Genomic DNA, 20,817 nt, shown 5'->3' on the forward strand with positions numbered 1-20,817 from the left:
TCTTGCCTCGTCTCGAGTTCGATTAATGCACGCCTCTAGTATCCAGGTAGATGTACCTGCAGTAGCTGTCAGTTTCTGTACTTAGCCTATTCATTCGTGTACCTACCAGTGAATACAATGCCAGAATGCGTATCCTTTATAATTATGTTATACTGCCTCTAAATAGACCTCGGTAGAAAAGAATGCCCTAGTCGCTTTTTGACACACATTTACAGAATGGAGAAGGCACGTGGTTTGCTATTGGGATACTCGGCACAAACAGCATTCAGCTCCGACTACCTGTAGGCCTACGACACGCTGCTCGCTACACAATGTGGGGACAACGTTCGAGATCTCTCGAAATTTCTCGCGAGAAATAGTGCCTGCCCTAGTCTCGAGAAATCTTGAGACCTCGTCTCAGACTGCCCATCATTACGACGGGGTTCAAATGCTAATCATTTCTTCAGAACATACTATTGCACATGTCCTGTGAATATGAGTGTATGTTGTGCAGCGTGCCACATAAGTTGCGGTTGCGTTTCATTTAGTGGCACAGGTCATAGGTTTGCCATCCCTGCCCTAGACTAACAATAACTTCGAAAGTTTCCTCATATTATATTTTAAGGAGAACTAAGTATATTTACACAAAGAGAATTTTGTTTGTGGAATATGGATCTCATTTTAGACATATTCTAAGACCCAAATTTATTAAATAATATTTATTGTTCATCAGGTTAAAGGGAATGCATTAGGAATATGGGGATGAAAAGATAAATCAATGTATTCTACATCAAATTATTTTATTTAATAAAATAATAACAACAAAATATATTTGCCAAACACAAAAGAATACTTATCTTTACTGGAAGATACACTACCCTTGTACTAACAACACAAGCACCATAAAAATTTACTGTCACATAAAATCAGGGCAAAACATTAACAGCCCCCATACCATACACATACTTTAAAAAGTTCTGCATAGAACGAATATGATTATATATGAAAGTCCTTAAGCTTTATTATAATTATAAACAAACATTTTAAGTACATAATATATATGAATGTATGAGGAAATTGACTGATTTGAAAGACTCCAGTTGAATACCTGACAGAACAATAGTATAAATATTTCGAAGTGAATGTCCTACAACAAGAAAATATTTTGCAGTACTTATCTTTGGAATTACATTTGTGAATTACATACCAGCATAAGTAGGTCACACAAAAAATATGCATACAAGTTTAAGAAAAATAATAAAGAGGAAAGAGGAGTGTATATAAACAATACACAGCAACTGTATATGTAGTACTTGCTGATCAGCGGGCGAGTTGGCCATGCACGGCTGTGAGCTTGCATCCGGGAGATAGTGGGTTCGAATCCCACTGTTGGCAGCCCTGAGATGGTTTCCAGTGGTTTCCCATTTTCACACCAGGCAAATGCTAGGGCTGTACCTTAATTAAGGCAACGGCCGCTTCTTTCCAACTCTTAGGACTTTCCTATCCCATCGTCGCCATAAGACCTGTGTGTGTCGGTGTGATGTAAAGCCACTAGCAAAAAAAAAAGTACTTGCTGATCTGTTCTGACATGAACAGTTGGTTGGGAACAAGTTGCATGCAATGTATAAAATACTTACAGTTGTACATAATTTGGTTTGAACTTTACCCAGCACTGGGAGATTAAATAAATGGGAACTGCAATGATGATTTATTGAAAAGCAAATGAGTAGTGTTAAGAAAATGTACAATCATTGGACTGGAAGGATTTGGGAGCAAGGAGACAAGCTGCTCAACTAAGCAGAATGTTACAGGCTGTCAGTGGAGAAATGGCATGGAATGACATTAGTAGACACATGAGCTTGAATGGTGTAAGCAGAGAAGATCATAATATGAAGATAAAGATGGAATTTAAAATCACTAATTGGGGCATGTATTCATCATTCATTCATTCATTCATTCATTCATTCATAGGAAGAGGAATTAGGAATGGGAGTAATTTACCAAGCGACGTGTTCAATAAATTTCCATCGTCTTTGAAATTATTTAAGAAAAGACTACATAAACAATTGATAGAAAATCTGCCACCTGGGTGACAGCCCTAAATGGAGCATGGATGGGGGAGGTGCACGAATAAGTTCACTGTAAGTGGACATCGCAGCCATCAATAAGAAAGAAAATAAAGCAATAGTGTTGGATCCTACCATTCGCTTTGAGAGGGACCTGCAACAAGCCCCAGATATTAATCTTGAAAAACAAGCAATTTATACACCATGTCTGCCATATATATCAGCTAAATATAATATTCCTCTTGGCCAATGGGTTATCAGAGGCCACTTTTTTGGATCCAGAGGTAGCCTGCCAAAGAGCACAGCAACTATCCTTCAAAATTTAAAAATTCCTTTTTACAACATAGAGAAAATCTTCTTGCAGATCATAAGAAATTCTCTGCAAATCATACAGTTCCATTAAATAATTTCCAGAGAAGATATAATTTCATTTTTATAATTACATACTCCGGTCCTTTATGGTGACCCTCACTGGAGGAAGGATGATTTATTTTTTAATAAATCTTACTACTGCCACTACCAAATCAAAATTATAAAATATTTTTTGAACAGTCAAAATTTTTCAAAGCAAGACCCCTTATGCAAGATCATACTACTCCAGTTTGCATCACTTGAATTTCATACAAGATCAGCACATCAGTCATTTGGAAGATATTACAAAGAAATGAAACTCTTCTGGAAACAGTTCTTCGAAGATATTTAAGTACATGAACACTCAACATTTATGCTACATCTCTAGCTGTCTTGTAATATTCTTACAATACATTTGAGATTATAGTGGCATCCAAATTGCTCACTTTTATTTACTTCGTTGCTGGCTGATGATTAGGATCAGCGAAAGGAAGGTTGTATTAATGACAAAGTAACAGTTTAAAAAACAATATTCCAGGAAGGGTCAGCACTGCTCAACATCAAATCTAAGGACAGAAAAATGGATGGGAGTTGCTGGACAAGTATATGAACTAGAATGTTTTGGAAATCAATTCACAACATATCTTTGTCTAGCAAAAGCCTGACTAAGCATACCAGAAAACCTGTACACCAATTGAAGGAATGAGAACATGCAATAAAAACTTTCACGTACTACATTAATCACCATAGAAAAGGGAACAATGATCTGCTGGCTACCACCTATAATATTTATTATCAACTGTGAGCTAGGCTGTATGGAATTTATGCTTATATCTTATTTTAATAAGATAGTGTAAGCAAAATGATATGATTCATATGAGCTAATTATACAGTGACAAGAATTCTTAGCTCTAAAAGTAGAAGATGAATTTTGCTACCCAATGGCCTACTCATGATGGAACAGATCAGGACTTTGTTGTTTTTCTGCAGCAAGCAACAATCATGTAAACCTGTTTTGTACATGATCTCTGGAAAACAAAATTATATTATGTTCATAGCATTTCCTCTTGCACCAAAATACATGTGATACCATAGCGTGTGATGACCCTTCATTGTATTATTATTCGAATAACCCTTTTTAGGGTACGATAAATCAACTTTGGTTACTTTTCTTTGCATTTAACTTTCATTTCCATACTTCCTTCATTTTATATTCATTGTACTGTATATTGTATCAAAATATATATTCTGCATCCATAAGCGTTAGTCTTAATGTTTTTCATAACAACTCAATAAATTTTATGGGCACACAGTCACATTTAAAAAAACTATTGAGATTTAAGAATTTACTGTAGGTAGTTATTAGTAACTGCAGCCTTGAAGAGAATTTTGATGAAGAGTAATGGCAAGACAGGCTTAATTAACATGGAATTAAGTTTAATATTTTATTGGTGTGATTTTAATGTAATATTAGACACAATGGCTACACAAATTCACTATTAAATGCATTGTTTAAGAATTATCACAAAAAATATTTACATTTGTACAATTTACAGTAAAAATCATTATATCAGTGTGTACTGTATTATATAAAAAGTAAACATTGTAATGAATGAGGTATAAGTAAAATGTTTACTGTACTTCGGATACATTCACTTTAACTGGTTTTACTGTGAAAGCTTTCTTGTACCTTGTAAAATACTGGATACACTTAAGGATATACATGATCAAATGTCATCTTTTGTTTTCCAGTATTACGCCCACAAGAAAATTATATCAGGTACTACATGTTTATAATTATTAACTTTATTGGCCACACTGGACTACTTGAGTCTTCCATGTACACTTTTTCTTTGAAGGATGTACCATTTGATATTTATTATCTGCCCAGTACTTCATTCGTTCTGATCGCAGTGTTCTTAATTCATCTGAAATCTCTATAGAGGCCTTTTGTGCATCATGTCAGTTGAAAATTTGTGATTCTTAAGAAGGGTGGTAATTTTATTCTTATTCTCTACATCTGTAATTTCGAGTGCCAGCTGTTTTGAGATCCTCTTGAATTTCTTTGATCCAATGCTTCCTGTCTTCTTTCCCAGATTTCTCATCACTAGTTGTCATAAAATCCTGTTTTCTGGTAATTGTAACATGTAAAAAATAAGAGATTGTTTTCTTCTTCATCGTGCTGGTAACTGGGTCAATCTCTCGATAGTTTCATTGGGGAGGATTCTCCAGACTTCTTCAACCTGGCACTTTTTATTTATTTGGAACAAGGTTTTGCAAGCATAAGTGGCTTTGAGCAAAGTTACAGTTTTGTAGTGTTCGATCTTAGTGTCTATTGACAAGCATTTCTTGTTATAAGTTGACCAGGTTAGAAATTGTGCTTTTTTCATTTCATTGGTTCTATTTATCCATGTTGCTTTCTCGCTTAAGTTGTACATAATGATTTCTCCAAGATATTTTTGTAGGACTTTGTTCATGTTTACTATCAATTTATTCCATGCATTTTCATGAATATAGAAGAAATTTCTTAAAACTCCGTGAACATGTAGTTTTGGAAATGTGGTCTTCAATATAATTAATATGGCTACAGAGGTTTAGGCTCATTTTTCCGGATCAAACTTTCAAAAAAGCCACTTTTATGTATTGTTTTTATTCCAGAACGGATTTTCAAAATTGTATTTTTTGATGCCAATTTTCCAAATAGTTTTCTTTCTAAAAGCCAGTATTCCCTCTCCCTCTCTTCAGTTGCTAAGAAATGTTTCTTGATAGTCTTGTTGCTAAGAAACATTCCCTGAAACTTCAAAATCTGAAAGGCATAATTTCCTTCAGACTTCAAAACTTTAAGGTGTTCAGAGTAGAGTCAACTAATACCATACCAAACCAAACCAAACCAAACCCCAAGGCACTTAACGCCCTTGAAAGAGCTTTGGCCTGCCCAGCGACCGCTGCTCAGCCCGAAGGCCTGCAGATTACGAGAGGCCATGTGGTCAGCACGATGCATCCTCTCTGTCGTTATTCTGGGCTTTCGAAACTAGGACCGCCATTCTCACCGTCATATAGCTCCTCAATTCTAATCACGTAGGCTGAGTGGACCTCAAACCAGCCCTTAGGTTGAGAGGAAAATCCCTGATCTGGCCGGGAATCGAACCCGGAGCCTCCGGGCAAGAGGCAGGCACGCTACCCCTACACCACGGGGCTGGCAGAGTCAACTAATGCAGGCTTAAATTAATTTTAGGTAGATACATTTCTTGTAAGACCAATCTTGTCCACCAAAAATTTATTGGAAATGCAGGAAAGAGCTTGTGCTAGTAAGACTGGAATCAACGCAGACAACATGGTATTGAAGGGCACAGCTCAGTAGAGAACAGGCAGAGCCAGAACAAGTACGACAGTATTTGAAGATTACTGCTCGAGAGAGTCCTGAATTAGCACCGGCAAAAATTCTATGTAATGAGTTAACCAAGCGTTAATTATTTCATAACCAGAAGGTATGTTTAAGATAACCTTTGGTATTCTATCCTTCCTGCTGGAGCATCAGAATCTCTGCAAGGTCGTAGAAGAGGTAGGTATCAGCAACAGCCTCCAATTTCTAAATCACTTGATGATTTCTGATGCTTTGACAGGTGAAAGATTCCTCTTATGAAGATGACTGTGAAGACTCACGTGTGATAAATTTTTGCACCAGACAGGATTTGGAAATGCTCATGAGGAGCCGTACACGGTTCCTAGACAGAGTGTTCACCCATTTTTATGAAAGTATTCACCATATTAAGTTTGCAGTTGAACCTTACCTTGGGTAACAAATGAGAGGAATCTTGCATTACGGTTGCGACCATGGCCTTAATTAAGGTACTGCCCCGGCATTTGCCTGCCGACAGTGGGGTTCGAACTGGATATTATTAACAGTATTGCCTTCAACATCTGCATCGTGTTGCTTCTTCCTGCTGGGACAAGCAATTTATAGGCAAATACAAGCAGATGGCTTATAAGGTCAGTATAATAATCCCAACGAAGTAAGATTAAAAATGAAACGTAGTGGTGGTGGTGGTGATTTTTGTTTTGTTTTAAGAGGAAGTAGAACTAGGTAATCATTCTCTCTGAACAAATTAAGTAGGCTATCAAAGGGCAGAGAAAGGTCCACCTATTCTATACCCTTTGATAGTGATAAATTGTCAATATGGACTATAATGAAATCCATAACTTAAATTAAGTGGGAAAAAATAATAAAATAATTTTTCAACAAAGGAATTTTGGAATGAATTACAAAATAAAACAAAAAATGATAACTGCTCTCCATGCCTTTCATGCTGCTAGCTAATGTAAGGGACTGCTTCTTGGAATTGCAGGATACTGGATGCGATGATATGCAACCAGTCTAATTATTACAAACCACCTTGCTGAAGGTTCCCATAATCGCTTTCAAGTGGTTATTGGTAAATACCATCCAAACTTCTACACATTCTTGTCAGAATTGTACGAGGAGGAGGAGAAGAAAAGGGACGCAGATACTATGATCGTATCGAAGAATTTTTGATGGGACAAGCAGTACAAAGGACACCAAACAGACTATGGAGAATCTGCAGGCAAAAACTGCAGCAAAAGTGGAACAGTAGGAAATGTACGAAGGGTATTAGATGGGTTGCATATCTTAATGAAGTTCAAGAGGCTGTTGGACCACTCTGTATACAAGACCCTCAGCCAAACATACATGGCAGTAATACTGCCTGCTTCAGTGCCCAACAAATTAGCATCTCTTGCTAGATTCATTCAGAATATATTTTTATTATATTCTAATTGCCTCAAATTTCATTCATTCTTTCTGTACACAGTTTTTGAACTTTTTCTTGATCTTTCCCATCAACCCAAATTAAATGCACGATCATAGTAAGGAAAAACAGAAATAACATGATATTGAAGAAGAATCCAGGTACCGGTAATGAAGATGATCTCTCAATTATTACATGCAAATCAAGTTGGTAACACTGAATGATATAAATAATGTAAAACTGCTGCATCCACGTACTTGACAGTACTGGGTGAAAAAAATAAATGAAGAAAGAAAACCTGAATATGATTACTTCTTCAAAAGTTTGCTGTAAGCACCGAAATTGTTTCGGTGAGTCGTCAGACAGTGAGTATTATGGAAAATTAAGCCTGCTTTAAAACAGCTTGTCCTTGCTGAATATTGCAAAAGATAAAAATTCAGTAAGAATTAAATTCAAATATTAAACTGGCGTAGTGATTTTGCAGCTCAATATTAAAAAACAAAATAAAAAAATTGGTTTAGTGTGTACAATCCCCAAAACATTTTGTATTCTTAACTTTCCGAAATATATCTGCTGATGATTTTATTGCAGAAGGTGAAAGAGGGGCATTTGTAGGGAACAATACAGTGTAATCACATGCAAGATCACAGCGTCTTTCAGCACAGAAATACAAGGTCCTGATAAATTATGCTTTGATTTATTCACTGGAAGTCATAACCAGTGACTATCATTGCCTTTGTCTCTGTATGTTGGATACCATCACAATATTTTAAACAAAAATTACTTTTGTTTAGAGCATACATTTTGGGATGGCAATGAAAACACCTCCTATAGAAAGTGACCCCTTAAATACCTATAAATTACTCTTAATGCCAAAGGGAATTATTTCTATTTGATTTTGAATATCTGAAGGCTAGATTTACGTAGCTTACAAGGAATTGCTACAGGAGTTCTTGAATTTCACAAGCTGATCTCTAATATAATGAACACAATGACAATGATGATATCAAAACCAAACACAATTAATACATTACCGGTATACTTGTTGATTAAAATATATTTTTTCTTCTCCCATGCATCTGCACAGGGTTTACAAATTTTCATTTCTTTTAAATCGGTAAAATCATATTCTACATTTTATATTATGAAGAAAAGATGTAATAATAATCCTTTTTCAGAGAATATAGCAGAGCTCACACAAAAATAATGTATTCTTCCCAAACAAAATCCCATGTTCATACACACCAGAATTCAGGGATACTTTTCCTTATATACAAAATCTGTGTGCTGCAGAATTAAAAGTGTAATGGGTAACTGTATATGTTCAGCAGGAACTTACCTAACCACCAAAACTGAAGAAATATGGATCAAAGTGTTGAATGAGATGTTATGGCACTAAGCTATGTTCACTGTTAGGTACATTTTTAGACTGAAAAGAAGTGCTATTATCACACCATTTCCTATGGATAAAAATCTTAAATAGGTATGATTAGATGAATGCACACTGTTTTCATTCACAACAAAACAGAATTCCATTTCACTTTTATCTACCAAATCACACTATTATCACAAGGAATACCACACAAACTAATCTTTAAGAATTCAGTGTTAATCTTTGGTAAGTTTTCCAAAACTTTATCACTCAGATAAGAAACTTAATGGAAGGAATAATGCTACCCAATAACAATGAAAACAAAATTAAGTAGTACAAACATAAATTAAATCACAGAAAGAGTCATGTATATTGCACAGTCTAATTTGGCAGACTTAGAATAAAATTAATCTGTAGTGTATAGAAAATTACATCATCATGAAATCTCCAAGTTTGGACAAGATAATTTGTTGACCCACATAAGTCTATTAATATTCACCTTTTTCATACACAAGATATAAACAAACTTCAAAGCCAGAGGGAAAATGTATGAAAATACTTTGAACAAAGCTGGCAAAAAATGTAACTCATTTATGTGTTATTTAACATAGGTTAATACCATACATATTTTAATTAATAACTGCTTTATTTCCCCCCAAAAACTTGACAGACAATGATGACTTATGGGCAAGTCAGACATGACTATCATGGCAATTTCACTGAAAATAACTCAACACAAAAGATTAACAACAAATAATGTGACCTCAGTGATCTGAATTTGTCATTGAGTTGGTTTTTATTCTCTCTCTCTCTCTCTCTCTCTCTCTGTATAATTCAAGATGTTGGCATAGAAGAATATACGGTCAACTGAAATGTAAGTCACTTCACTCAGAAAAACTTGAATATTTAATAAGATAGCAAGGCAGTACAATGGATTGTTCAATTATTCAACACTTCTGCTCTCCTTTGCATTTGTTTTACACTCTGGAGGATGAAAAAGTATTCCAATAACACCACTTTCTGGTTATATAATTTTTCTTACATACTGCTGAAGAGTTACAAACAAGTTTTCTGAATGCATATAATGTATTTCAAGATCATATATCAATGCTCCTTCCTTTCTACTGTATTATACAGGGTGTATTTGTGATGATGTTACAAACTTTCAGGAATGATGGAGGACAGCAAATGGATCAATATAACCATATTCCAGAAATGATCAAGTCAAAAGTTAAGCAAAATTTTACTCATTTAAGTCCATTTACCTGCACAAGTTTCACAAGCTGCTCCATTTACAACAAATGTTCAAAATGGCGTTCCACTGCGCCAATGCAGGCATGGCATCGTCGCAAAAAGTTCTGTCATACCTGTTCCAATATCTCCGGTGTCGCTTGAACAGTGTCGCAGGCAGCAATAATTTTTCTTCAATCTCGACAGGTGTCTCATACACAAGGCTTTTCACATGGCCCCACAAGAAGATATCACGTGGCGTGAAATCAGGTGAACGAAATTCTGACACCCCAGCGTCTGTTAAGAACGGATGGACGTTAAACAACTTGGATTATAATAACTTTTGACTCAAACGCTTCCGGACTATGGTTCCTTATCTCAAATTGATCCATTTACCATATTCCAGACTGTGCCTCTTCTGATAAGTTCACCTGCATACACCCCAGCGTCAGTGGGTAGGGCCTGACACATCCCACTCTGATGAGTCTAGTGTCAGACCTAAGACAAAACGCTGGTTAATAGAGCAAATGCCTGAAAAGCCTCACATCTGATTGTTTTTTATATTCCATCATTCCTGAAAGTTTTTAACATCATCACGGATACACCCTGTACTGTCAAAAGATCTGCACCAAATCTTTGTATGGACAGGAAATCATGAAATATTTACCATTTCAGAACAAGTGATTTATATTAACCTTCTTTTAAATGTTTTTGCATATTATATGAAAAAACCATAATCAAATCATAATACAATTCGAGAAACAATTTTAAAAGCTGTTTTACTAACAATGCTGGTAGGTAGATTCAGGTCCAAGGGAAAGTGGAAACAATCACTTAACATGGTGATAAAATGAGCAATAATAAAAAATTTAAAAACTGTATTTTGTAACAAACATTTCAAGATAAAACATAATATTATAAACTTCATCAGTGTATAAAATAATTGCAGTTTAATACTTCAGGATAAGAAATTTGAGAATATTTACAGAAGTAATTTAGTCCTCACTTCAATATATTTATGTTTATTATATCTAGGCACATAGCTGCCTCGATGGATCAGAGTAGACTGTCCAACCCATGATTCATGTTAATAAGTTGAGGTGACCGATTTTTGAACGTCGAACAAATATATTGGCATGTTTATGATCTCTGGTGGGGTTCTCTGGATCTACCTGACAAAAATTACCTTAGCTATAGGAATCGTTCTGTAGAATTTTGTTCTGATGTTTGATAGCAGCAAATCAGAATGTTGAAATTGATATGCAGGTCATCCATACAGCTCCAATTCAGGAAGTCTGCAACCCTGTAACCGAGCCCATATGGCTCATAACTAATCAAGCTTGTTGTTTTATATGACTGCTTATCATAGGCCCGAGGACCTACGACCTTACCATAAGGAAATTAATTTCCTTTTCAGATTATACTGCATGCACTGGCCAGTGTTCAAATCAAGGCTATCTTGTTGAAAAGATAGTGGCCCTGTCACTGAGCTATCATGTCCCTATGTATATGTTTAAAAACATTTTGTTTAACAGTATTTTATTTCTACGATAGACTTAGGAGTTTCCAAGAAATGTCTTATTTTACATGTTCTATGCACGATGCATCTTTCAAAATAGTATTTCCTTCCTAAATAGAAAAAGGAGGAAATGACAAATACAAGATATTATATTAAAATCAAGTTTTTAAATCAATCTATTCCCCTTGCAGAGTAATGGTATCTAGCTGATCACACTACCTCATATAACACTTTATGCACAAGTTCTTCTGACACAATCTTATTAAAAACCTTTGCTTTCAATTTAATTTACGTGACATGCCATATTTATCAAATATTGCAATTTACTGTATTAATAAGCCAATAAGCAGTGTTGAGGATACAAGATGATAATCATGTATTTCTCCTTAAAACACCAATCGTACCATTATGAGTTGAGAATTCTAAGGTAATATACTGAATTAATACATGGAAACTTATCAGATCAAGGAAGAAGTCCATAGAATTGCTTAAAGTTATCCTTTACAGAGGAAGAACCTCCATTCAATGATTCTCCTGCTGCATGGTCTAAATATTCAACTTTTGTTACATGATCTTTTCTTTCTCGCCTTTCTCTCCATCTGTAAATATGCATATGCAAGGGATCCATTTGCTTTCTTCCTGTCCATTCCTAACTACTTATGATTTCCCAATTTTACACATTTCAGCTATTCATTGTCTACTCAGTCTTTCAATTTCCAATCTATATTACAAACTATTACATATCATTATAAATATATTTATTAAAAAGTGCATGTCACAGAAATCTCTCTTTTTACCCTTATTTCAAATTTGTAGTCTACTATTAAAGTTTTGAAGAGAATCAGCAACATACTGAAGGAAGCACTTACTAGTGAATATTTTTTAAATCAGAGAACCTTTCTTAATTAGTCACAGCATTTTCTTGAACAAATGTCTAAATTCAGTATGTTTGTTTCCACTTCAGCTCGACTATAATGAAAAGAAAAAAAACTTAGTAAGTAAAATGGATAAAATATTTCCTCAACACTGCCCGAACACATTACTCTACATAACAGGCTAATACCTCATTAAAACTAAGGTTAACAACTGCAATAATTCATAAGGAAAAGCTTTAAAATTTTAAAATTATAAATTAAATTTAAAAAAACAACATTCTTTTTGTTGATGAACACACACAAACAATGTGTGTATCTGTTTTAATATTCAAAATGTTTTACATAAATGTAGCATTTTTCATAGCTCAATAAGAAACCGTTTAATTTCTTCTAACTCTGTTTATCTGGGTCTCAAATTCAATTTTAGGTTGTCAAGAGTTTCCTGATTAGCTTCAGTTCTCTTCAGTGATGGCATCTGGAGAATTCGTGAGGATTAAGCTGTCCATTTCTCTTTTTGAAACTGAACATTCCTATATAGATACTTAAACAATTAAAGCTTGCATAATTGTTCAGTGCTTATATCCTGTAAGATTGTGTGCAGAGTGGCTGCAGTTTGATTCACGATCACTGAAAGCAAAATTCTGAACTCAAATTTAAAAGCAATGTAAAACAATAAATGTTGTGGTTTATAAACATGAGATCTGAAGTCCGTATAAAGTATAGGTTTGATATGTTTTTCAAGAGCTGGGAATAATCTTCCCATCTTTAACAGTAATTTCACGAAAACCAAATCCAACAATTAAGTAATCTTGATGCTGAGTACTTCAGCAATGAAAAGGGATTTTATCCAATATGGCTGAAAGATAAACTACTCAAATATTTACAAACAAACCAACCACCATGGCACAACAGCCCTGACGGGTCATGGCCTACCAAGTGACCGCTGCTCAGCCTGAAAGCCTGCAGATTACAAGGTGGTGTGTGGTCGGCATGACAAATCCTCTCTGCCGTTATTCTTGGCTTTCTAGAACGGGGCTGCTTAGCTCTTCCATTGCAATCACATAGGCTAAGTGGACCTCTAACCAGCCCTCAGATACAGGTCGAAATCCCTGACCTGGCCGGGAATCAAACCTAGGGCCTCTGGGTAAGAGGCAGGCACGCTACCTCTGCACTGTAGGGATAGCAAATATTTACGATCCCATCACAGTTCCATTACAACCATCATATATGGTTAGAAAGAGAGAGAAGTTAAATATACAGATGATATAAATGCAAAAGTATACATTGTTGCAATGAACCACTCTTTACATTTAAACTCTGGCAAGAATTAAAGAATAATTACAGCTAACATAGATCAATTGAGGCGCCTAGTTCCGAAAGTCGACATCTGCATTTTTTCAAGTTTTTTGGGAAAAACAAAAAAACTGTTAAAGTTCATCGTAACATAAAAATTCAATATATTTTATCTGATGTTTGTTACAAACTGTTATATAAACATAAAAATACGGCCAGAGGTAAATTCAGCTATTTGTTTAGGAGATATTTAGCATTAAAAATTGCAGATTACTTTTGGAAGTACAGCAATGGAAAGTCGTATTTTGGAATGAACTTGTAGCATATGTCGGAGTTTTGGAACAAAACACTGGATTTTGCTAAATAAGGATTATTTTGGCCACATAATGTTGTTATGCACTTGTAATTTAATAAACACACAAAATTTACAGTGAACACAATTTCTAGCAAATTACGTGAAAAATAGTATGTTGTAACATTAAAAAAAACAATCAGCAGTTCGTCACATGGATTAGATTCTTAAGTCGTTATCCACTTCCCTGGGTTCACAAACGAGGTCATCTGTCACGTCACCTTCCACCACGTTTTCTTGATCCATGCACTCCTTGTAATATTGAAGTTCTGCATTGTTTTTCCACCCTTCCCCGTAGTGAAGTGTCAGCAATTTGTTCACGTCATTCATCTTTTCTTCTTTGACGGCTACACCAAGAGGCAATTGAATTTTATCAAAAGTTACTGTCTTTCCCTTTTTAGTAATCCCTTTGATGTCAGTTAAGTCACTCCTATAATTTTGCTCTCCACGAAGAAGAGTAGAGGATTTTCCTCTCCTAAATACAAATCTCTTGCAAGATTTGACTTTTAAAATGCCATGACCCTGGTGCTTTAAAGGATGATTGCATGCTGCTTTTCCAGTCATACACCGGACAATCAACACCTAACGTTTCGGCGAAACGCAGGCAACCAGGAATGAGTTAGCTGGAAAATTTATAATGTCCAATAACGGACCATTATATTGGTATATTAAATTTACTCATTCAGGACAAATATTTTAAGTTCCCTACAGGAATCAACATCTATATCATCTGATGGCCAGGCAGGCATCAATTTTTGGAAATGAGACATAGGTCTCATAGTGCATTGGCACTGCTGGTCGCTTCAAGTAGCCTATGCAGTGGCCTCCACGGTATGCACTAGCCTTGTGCCTTGGGAGGTGTGCTAAGTCCCAACTGACGAGCCCAACTTAGCACATGAGGGTGAAAAGCAGGCAACCAGGAATGAGTTAGCTGAAAAATTTATAATGTCCAATAACGGACCATTATATTGGTATTATGAGGGATAAGAACTCTGCAAAATCTATTTTTCGTAAAAAATGTCAGATGTCGACTTTTGGAACTAGGTGCCTCAATTAAAGCATAGTCTATCCGAGTATACAGGATAAACACTTCCTCATAGATGAAGAGAAGGGTTTGACGTTTTTATCTTCAGAAGAGTCATAGATTTCTATATTCATACAGCTTTACCATGATTTCTCAAGTAATCCAGATAAACAGAGTTTGACTCTGACAGCAACACACTTAAAGAACATAGCAGGTATTCTTATGCTAGTAAGTACAAATTATTAATACTTAAAATACAGACAGGTGCAGTATAATTCCCTATACTCTTTGCTACACTGAGCTGTATCCATTAAAAAGTACATATATCAACATTACTGGTTTCTTAAGCAAAAAATGTAAATAACAAATTAACTGCATTAAGTAGATCAAAATATTATAAACCTCTACCTACTTATCTTCGTGTTTCATGAAGAACTGGTATATTCGCACTCATCCTCTTATCCTCTCAGCTTCTCCTATACAATCATACAACAACATGTTCAGGTAGGTCTAGAATGCAATTTTGTATAATTATAGATAACATGCAATGTTCCTCCATCATCTGATGCTGCTGCTGTTTTTTTTTTTTTTTTTTTTTTTTTTTTTTTTTTTTTTTTAATTTGGTGCTAGGGATTGATTATCAGCACAAGACTGGATACAAAAATCTAATCATTCTTACATCCTGAATTGACATATAACCCTGGTACTTGTATCTACAAGTTCCAAAACAGACTAACAAGAATATATTGATTTTTGGAAAAGGTGCCGGTTCTGGGTAAGAAGCAAACACTGATTAAAATGGGTATTTAAAACACTACACAAGTACCTGTTTGGCATCCCCAGAGGAAGTTAAACTATATTGTTCGAGATTACCATATTCATTACTGTAGTTCTATATAAAATCGAAAGTCAACCAATGTATTTCAGAATGATTGTGTTGCAACTTTGGGCTTACTTATTACAATAACTTACTTGTGACATTTTATTCCTCTTATTTACTGTATGATGTGATGAATGCTCTCATTTAAAACAAAAGTTATAATACAGGGTCCAGCAAAAGGATCTGATAGTTTTCTACATAAAAAAGAAAAAATGTACCTAAATGTATGTTGATATTAAATATACAGGTAGACCTCGTTATACGCGATAGTTACGTTCCGCGTAATTGCCGCGCATACCGAATTTGCCTAAATCAAGTCATTTTATATGTAAAATATATAGTTAGGTTTCTGTTTACTCACATACTAAGTTTAAAAATAGCAGAGAATCTTAGTATAGTTACAAATAATAACCATTATCATGTTTCTGACACGCATTTTAATACAAACTTTATACTCTTAAACACTTAACTCTGAAACACACAACAATAAACTAAACTCTGCATATAAGCTCTTGGCTTTAGCTTGAATAGTAGCTCAAGAGAGAGGCATGTGTTGTTGGTTGTGATGCTCAATCCAATCCATTCTTTCCATCGCTTCTGAGCGAGATTTGGTCACTCTAGTCACACTTAAGTTAGTGGAAGATTGACAGTTTTTCGAATTGATTCTGCATTCTCACGAATAGTTCCCACAGTGGATTCACTAACTCCCAAAGCATGCTGAATGTCAACAATATGCTCACCTTTCTCATAGTGATCCAAAACTTCTCACTTGGTTTCTAGCTTATATGACTTTTGTACAAGCTTCTTTCTTTCGACAGGCAGTATCTCTTTCCTTTTACACAGCGTTTTAAGTACGAAATCTGTCAAATACAAGTTTATAGCGCTACTGACCGGAACTGATGATTCACGTCTCGACAAACACGACAGATGATGCGTGTAGAGATGCGCTTGTCCCGTTTAACCTTGGCGCGCGACGTAATGTACGTTGCAGAATTTGGCACGCATGTCTGTACCCGTCTTAAGGCATTACAGCTTCCTCGTATTGTTAACAGATGGCATCACTAGACTTAAAACCAATATCGCGTATATGCGAAATCGCGGATAACGAATCCGCGTATAACGGGGTTTAAAAGAAACGTTGTCATTTAATAATGACCAGGAAGAAATGTCTTCGAACAACAATTGTTCTGAATACGAGACACTCCAAATTATGTCCACTGTTTCTCACGCACTCCTCAAGCCTACTTCCGAAGATCCCCATAGCGTGCTGTACCATATCTTCCATTATGGCCAAAATTTCATGACAAATTGCTTCCTTGAGATCATTTGTTGTGCAAGGTTTGGCCTTATAAACTTTTCCTTTAAGGTAGCCCTAAAGACAATCACAGTGAGATCGGGTGAAAAAGCAGGCCACGAGACATCACAACGAGAGGAAATGACGCGTCCAGTGAACACATGGTTCAAAAGTGCCATTGAAGCCATAGATGTGTGTGCTGTCGCACCATCTTGCTGGAACCAAAGTTGACCTATATCAATACAGTGTCTGTAGTTCTGGTGCCAGAAGTTGTGGCAGGGAACTTGACCATGTCCACCCAATTTAAATGTTGCTGGAATCTTCACTGTGTAACAGAGTCAGCGGTCTTAAAAAATGTCTCCACAGCAAACGCCCAATGCATAGAATTCCACAGCTACATCACACTGGAATCTAAAGCCACTATTTCTGTAGCTTAGGTAGTATTTAATGAAGAAATACTGGGACTTTGCTAACATACAATATTTTCCAATGTGAAAACATTCACTTCTTGTACGTAGAACATTTTTATACACTTATTCATGTATACAACCTTTACAATAGAAAAGCTTTTATTACCTCCTATTCTATACATATATCCATCTTTTGATGGAGTGATTTTTAGCCAAAGATGTTTCAGCTCATCTTCGAGCCATCTACAGTGAAAATATATTAAAAGTTAAATGAATTAATGTTAAATAAGTAACACTAAGAACAATGTGAAAGAGCATGTAAAATCCAAGTGAGACAGGATGATATATCTAAAAACAAACAAGGTTATAGCGAGATTAGAAGCCCCTATGGCTAAAAAATTTTTATGTCAGTGTAAAATGAGGATAAAATCTCCAATTATACAGTTGGTACAGTCCATCTTCAATATGTCACGTATGCGTATGATCTGGAGGGCAAGAGAAGCCAGTAAACGTAGGATATGTGAAACTAAGGCCTGGTATAGTGTTGTGTGACTCAATTAGTGGAAAACCATCAATATATAGATCTTATAAAGTCTAGATGTGATTTATTAAGTAGTTGCTCCCTCGAATGGCCTGACCTTGTTGGTTTGGAGGTCTCGTTTCCAAGATGTGTGTGGCTGGCTCGTCTGATCTACATATTATACCGCCATCTAGCAACATATAGGCGTAACTAAAGCTTCATGGAATCCTAACTCTAATGGAGTGCATACATTACTACTCATTAATTTCGATGATGTGATTGACTTTATGTCACAATGACAGAGATGAGATAGGTCTTATGGTGACGATGGCATATGAAATGGCTAGGAGTGGGAAGGAAGCGACCGTGGCCTTAATTAAGGTACAGCCTCAACATTTGCCTGGTGTGAAAATGGAGAACCACGGAAAACCCTCTTCAGGGCTGCTAACATTTCGGTTCGAACCCACTATCTCCTGAATGCAAGCTCACAGCTGCGTGCCCCTAACCACACAGCCAACTCACTCGGTCTCATCAGTTTCAATATACCTAATCATTTATGTAGAATTCCCTGTAATTCAGTATAAAACTGTTGGTTATGATTGAGTAAGCGAAGAAATAGTAAAATATAAGGCACATTAGGCACACCTCTCTTCCCTGCAGTTTTCTGAAGTCCATGATAAACATCAAGCATTGCATTCTACTTTATTGATTGCATTTCAGTTTCTTAGTAACAGTTGTAGAGAGGGCATCGTTAGCATTACTCCCAGAGTGGAGATATCCACAGAAAAATGTGCTGCAATTGTAACACTCAGAGAAGCAGGTTTATCAATTCGTCAAATTGCAACACAATGTGCTGGGTCTATAGGGGGAGCTCTGCTGCACAAAGCCCTTCACTGCCAGAAGACAACACGCAGTAATATGGACTTACGACAGGCAGGGGAACTTCCTAAAACAACAAAATGTGATACTAAATTCATCAGATTTACTAGTAAGAGAAATAGGTTCAAAAGTGCACCACAAATACATGTAGAATTAGAAAAAGTGAACAAGAACAAATCTGTTGCAATAGTAAAACGAGATTGTCTAAAGCCGAGTTGAAATGTTGTGTGGCAGCAAGGAAATCCCTTCTGAAGCCAATAAATGAAAGGAAGAAACTTGAATGAGCTAAGAAACACAGTAATTGGATACCTGACTATTGGAAGAAAGGCCTATTCACAGATGAATCAAAGTTCACAGTCTTTGGTACCAGAAGGAGGATATTTGTTCACTGATATGAAGGAGAAAGTGATCCAGCAGTTAAATACAGCAGGAATTCTATTATGGTTTCGGGATGCTTTGTAGGAGGTAAAGTTGGAGACATTGTGTAAACAGAAGGACATATGGAGCATAAGTTGCACCACCAAATATGTCGGTATCATGCAGTAGCATGTGAACTGCACCTAATAGGCTTTCTCTTGCTTCAAGATAATGATCCAAAACATTGGTCAGGGTATTGTATGAAGAACATTGCATCAAAGTAAAAACAGAAGGTACTGAAAGATAAGGGCAAGCCGTCCCAAAGCCCTGCTTGTGATTTCATTGAAATGGTCTGGGATGAAGTGGACAGATTTATCTGGGAAGTTCATATGATAAGCAAGGAACATCTCTGGAACATTGTTAAGGATGTAGACCACAAATACCTACAAGAACTGATAAACTGCATGCCTCAAAGTTTGTGTGGCAATCATTAAGTCCAAGGAAGGATACTCTGATATTCAATTTTTTCCTAGTGTTTTAACGTTGCACTAACACATCAAAGGTTTTCAGCAACATAAAAATGGGAAAGGGCTAGGATTGGGAAGGCAGCGGCTGTGGCCTTAATTAAGGCACAAGTCCAGCATTTGCCTGGGGTGAAAATAGGAAACAGTTTCTACTATAGAAGACTTCGATGGAGAACAGGAAGAGGAACGCTGTCCTGTACCTCCTTGCACACTTTCCAGATACTCAATAGTGGTGGGACGTCTAGAAGAAAGCCCTCTTTTCAGAAAACGAAAGGCACAGAAATCCATCGGCGAGGCATCTGGGGATTTGACAGGGATGTGTCTAAATGGTATGACATGGACAACCGTCTCTGCTCCTTTTCTCTTGTACTAGGTGACTGACTGATGATCTAGCAGTATGACTGGATGCTCCATTCCTGTGGATCCCGACATTTGAAGCATCCTCAACATAGAGCCAATGGATATCTTCGTTGAAATAGGGGTCCATGATATTCTTCTGGATGTAGATAGCATTGATCTTCACATATTTCAGCACTCTGAGGTTTGTGAGTTTACCCCAGGCACAATATCCTGCCACTACCATGAACCCCATAGCAAACTTTTTCTTGTAGTTCTTGACGAAGTTTGAGTGCCTCTTTTGGCCTTTTGAGCGACAGTAAATTGGCCGGGGCTTGTTGGTGTCATCCAAATAAACCAAAGCTTCATCTAGGGTAACAATCTACTGCCATTTATCCCTTACAAGGTAGTTTTCATATAATTTTCTGGCATTAGTGAACCGATCCTTAACGTGCCTTGCTTTCAAAGCATTTCCACGTGCCTAATGCCGCTTTACCAGGTTCAGATCATCTTTATTTTTACGGTAGTCTGTACCTTTAGATGTGCTTGTATAGCTGGCAAGGTGTCTGAGATGGTGGATTTTCCAAGTTGTTGTTTCTGGCGGGAAACCTTTCTGATGTAATTTTATCATATTGCCTACGGAGGACTTACTAGAGTTGAGACCTTTCATTTTACACTGTTGTACAATCCTCGATAATGAGTAATTAGCATCAGAAATGCCAACAGTGTAGCCTTGCCATATATCTGCAATTCGGCAGGCCATGAGGCAACAATGGTATGATATGACTGT

General features: G+C 36.3%; 1 protein-coding gene across 1 annotated transcript in view; it reads right to left on the reverse strand.

Annotated features, from left to right (window-relative positions):
• Positions 1-760: 760 nt before the first annotated feature.
• LOC136857548 (integral membrane protein GPR180) overlaps positions 761-20,817 on the reverse strand; it is a 92,066-nt gene continuing 72,009 nt past the window's right edge. The window contains exon 7 of the mRNA XM_067136300.2: positions 761-12,785. The gene's annotated coding sequence lies outside the window, so the exon portion shown is untranslated. The remainder of the gene's footprint in view (positions 12,786-20,817) is intronic.

Source organism: Anabrus simplex, chromosome 1 (assembly GCF_040414725.1).
Source record: "Anabrus simplex isolate iqAnaSimp1 chromosome 1, ASM4041472v1, whole genome shotgun sequence".
Taxonomy (NCBI): domain Eukaryota; kingdom Metazoa; phylum Arthropoda; class Insecta; order Orthoptera; family Tettigoniidae; genus Anabrus; species Anabrus simplex.